The sequence below is a fragment of the Chrysochloris asiatica genome, unplaced genomic scaffold (genome assembly GCF_000296735.1).
Source record: "Chrysochloris asiatica unplaced genomic scaffold, ChrAsi1.0 scaffold00004, whole genome shotgun sequence".
Lineage (NCBI taxonomy): Eukaryota > Metazoa > Chordata > Mammalia > Afrosoricida > Chrysochloridae > Chrysochloris > Chrysochloris asiatica.
The window spans coordinates 40,269,265-40,273,718 of NW_006408522.1; the positions used below are offsets into that span (position 1 = coordinate 40,269,265).

Sequence of the window (4,454 nt, forward strand, 5' to 3'; positions counted from 1 at the left end):
TACCTCATGATTAAAGAGTCAACTGAACAAGAGGACATAAGCATAATAAATATCTATGCTCACAGTGAAAAAGCCTCAGAATACATAAATCAAACTCTAATATAATTGAAGAATGAGACAGACAATTCTACAATAATAGTAGGAAATTTGAATACATCTTTTGATAAAGAACAGAATAACTAGAAACTCAACAAAGACAGAAAAACAAAGCAATGCAATCAATCAACTTGACTCATAGATTTATACAGAACACGCAATGCAACAACAGCACAATACACATTCTTTTCCAGTGCACATGAACATGCTCCAGAACAGACCATATGTTAGGCCACAAAGCAAGCCTTAATAAATTTTAAAACAACAAAATACTACAAAGCATCTTTTCAGATCACAATGCTATAAAATTAGAAACCAACAATAGGGAGATCAAGGAAGCAAAATCATATATATGGAAATTGAATAGCACCCTGCTGAAAAGTTACTGGGTGATAAAACAAATAAACACCAAAAATTGTTAAAATTCCATGAGCAATGTGTTGCTGAGGCTGTGGGCTCAGGGTCAAAAGTCTCAGGGGACCATGTGATCAATTGGCATAACATAGTCCACAAAGATCATGTTCTACATCCTAATTCGGTGAGTAGTGTCTGGAATCTTGAAAGCTCATGAGCAACATTTAAGGTGCAACTATTAGTCTCTCCATGTGCAGAAGAAAGAAGAGTGATGAGAATTGAAGAAGCTTGGAATCAATTAGTCCAAAGGACTAATGGAACATGTCAACATCAGTCTCCATGACTCTTAGTCCAGAAGAACTAGATGGTGCCTGGCTATCACTACCAACTGCTCTGAAAGGGATCACATTAGAAGGTCCAAGATATAGTGGGACAAAATGTGGAGCAATACTCAAAAGAATGCAAATAGGAACCACACGGAGGAAGTGGGATAACTGTTGTTGCATGGACGGGACTGTAATTATTGAGATGAAATAAGGTGTACGATTTGTTGACTATAAAACTGATTATCTCGTCTGCAAATGTTCATTGAATTCACAACAAAAAGTTAAAAACAACTACTTTTTTAAATTCCTTGAATCAAGTGAGAACAAAAACACAACGTGCCAAAAACTTTGGTACACAGCAGAAGGAGTGCTTAGAGGGTAATTTTTAGCAACAAATGCACACATACAGAAAGAAGGAAGAACCAAAATCAACACTTTAACATATTATGTCCAAAAGTTAGAAAAAGGACAGCAAAGTAAGCCTACGGTCACCATAAGAAAAGAAATAATAATGAGTATAGCAGAAATAAGGAGCTCCGGTAGCGTAGTGGTTACGAATCGGGCTGCGAACCTTAAGGTCAGTGGTTTGAAACTACCAGCCGCTCCTCAGGAGAAAGATGAGGCTTTCTACTCCTGTAAAGATTTACACCCTCAGAAATCCTGTACAGGGTCGCTATGGGTCGGAACCAACTCGACGGCACTTAACAACAGCAACAGCAATAGCAGAAATAAATAAATTGGAAAACAGAAAAGAAAAAAGAAAAAAAAAAGAAGGCAAGAATCAACAAGCTGAGAAGTTGGTCCTTTGAAAGGCAAATAAAATTGACAAACTACTGGCAAAACTAACAAAAGAAAAGAAGGAAAGATGCAAATAGCATGTGTGAGATATGGGAAACATCACAATAGAACTAATAGAAATAAAAAGGATGATAACAAAATACTGTGAAGAACTGTATTCCAATAAATCTTAAAATCAAGAAGAAATGGATAAATTGTTATAAAAACATTATCTATTCTAAACTAGCACAGAGTGAAATAGAAAACTTGAATAGATCTATAGCAAAAGAGGTATTGATTAAATAATTTTAAAACTCCCAACAATAAAAAAAAGTCCAGGTCTAGATGGTTTTAGTTATGAATTCTAGGAAATACTTAGAGAAGTGCTGACAACCAGGAAGATATTCAGGCAGCCAGCAAGCATATGAAGAAATGTGCATGATCATTAGCCATTAGGAAGATGTAAAACAAAACAAAAATGAGATATTTCACATTAGCATTAATAACAAAGTTCAAATAAACAAGAAACAGCAAATGCTGGTGGAAATGCAAAGATACTAGTCCTACATTGCTGATGGGACTGTAAAATGGTTCAACCACTGTGGAAAATAGTATGGCGCTTCCTTAGAAAGTTGGAAATAGAAATACCATATTACCCAGCAATCCCTCTACTTGGTATATATCCACAAAAAATAAGAGCAAAGATACAAGTAGATACATGCACACCAACGTTCATCACACCACTATTCACAATGCAAAAATATAGACACAGTCTAAATGCCCACCAATGGAAGAATGGATAAACATTACATACACACAATGAAATACTATGCAACACTGTAGAATAATGATGCACCTGCAAAATACCTCATAACATGGATGAACCAGGAGGACATTATGTTGAGTGAAATTAGTCAATCACAAAAGGACAAATATTGTATGAAACCACTATTATAAAAACTTAAGAAAAGTTTTCATACTAAAAGGAATATTATTTGATGGTTATCCAGGATGGAAGGGAAGAGAGTAATTCACTGGCTACAAGGTAGACATTTATTAACTCCTTGGATAATGGGGAAGGCAATATAAAAGAAAAGGAAGGTTGGCAGAAGAATGATGAAGACAGAGAGATATATGTCAGGACTAAATAGGATAGAGATAAACAGTGATATACACACAACCTAGGAAAAGTGGTGTTGTGTGGGTAGATACATGAACAGAAACAGGCTGAATGGGTGGGATATGGTGTGGTGCTTTTGGATGCACCCTGGACTGTTAACCACAAGGTTGGAAGTTTATACACACTAACCACTCCTTGGAAACCCTATACAGGTTTGCTATGAGTCCAAACTGACTCAAGGGCACTTAATAACACCATATAAATATATATCCCACAATTATATAAGAAATTAGAAGCTCTGGTAGCATAATGGTTCTGAATTGGGCTCCTATTCTCAAGGTCAACAGTTTGAAACTATTGTTCTGCAAGAGAAAGATGAAGATTTCTGCTCTGGTAAAGATTTATAGCCTCCGAAACCCTACACAGGGTCACTGTGGTTTGGAACCGACTCCCAAGCACACTATCACAAACACCATATAAAAAACTGAAATAGGATATTTGTACATGGGTACTTTACCTTTTCTGCAAACACAATTATTAATGTGGTGGAGCATACAGTGGGCGTAATGAAGAACATTTCTTAGATATTATCAAATAACTTAAGGCAATGAGTTGCTGGGTCTGGGGGCCCAGGAGCATAGTCTCAGGGGACACCATGATCAATTGGTTTAACATAGTCCACAATGCTCTACATCCAACTTTAGTGGGTAGTGTCTGGGATCTTAAAAGCTCATGAATGTTTCCCAGATGGCTGCAGAAGATGACCAAGGGTCAGGTCCTAGTGCTCAATAGCTCAGGCCATCTCCTAGGACACCTGGAAGCCATGTGGTCAAGCAAGTGCTGGTGGGCCAGAAAATGGTGGTTGCATACTGTAAGGGTATCAATATATCTGGCAATTTCTACAGAAACAAGTTGAGGTACCTGGCCTTCCTCTGCAAGCGAATGGACACCAACATTGGAGACCCATACCACTTCGGGGCCCCCAGCTGCATCTTTTGACAGATAGTGCAAGGCATGTTGTCACACAAAACAAAGCATGGTCAGGCTGCCCTGGACTGCTTTAAGGTATCTTATGGGATCACAAGCCCCCTGTGTCAAGAAAGAGCCAATAGTGATTTTTGTTGCCCTCAAGTTTGTGTAAATCGAGCCCATGAGGAAGTTTGCCTATCTAGACCACCTAGCACACTAAAAGGCCACTAGATTGATGGCCTCCAGTGACCGCCACTTTGGAGGAGAAGGAAAAGAAGGCCAAGATCCATCACAAGATGCAGCAGCTCAGAAAGCTGTGGAAACAGGCCAAAAAAACTTTGAAAAGAAGATTGACAAATACACAGAGGTTCTCAAGACCCAGTACTTCTGGTCTGAACCCAATAAAGACTCTTAGTTTCTCAAAAAACAAAAGCTCATGATAGTTGTCTAAGGTTCAGTTATTTTCATTCAAGCACTGGACAGGTATGTAGGGGCAAAACAGTACTAGTCAGGTATGCTCACCATGGAATGGGAAATCATTCAAAATCAAAAGAACAACATTTTCCTAAGGACAAACTGAGAAGGGATGGGAAGGCGAGGGAATGGAAATAGGAGCCACAGGGAGGAAGCGGGGTAACTGTTGTTGCATGGAAAGGATTACAATCATTGAGATGAAATAAAAGTGTATGATGTGTTGAATGTAAAACTGATGTCTTGTCTGTAAACCTTCACTCAATATACAATAAAAAGTTAAAAAAATAAAAAAGCAGCAGAAGAAGAAAGACATCAACTGATGTATTGCATTACAAAAG

The 4,454-nt window shown here is 38.0% G+C and overlaps 1 pseudogene; it reads left to right on the forward strand.

Annotated features, from left to right (window-relative positions):
* The first annotated feature begins 3,433 nt into the window (after positions 1-3,433).
* LOC102840746 lies at positions 3,434-4,057 on the forward strand (annotated as a pseudogene).
* Positions 4,058-4,454: the final 397 nt, after the last annotated feature.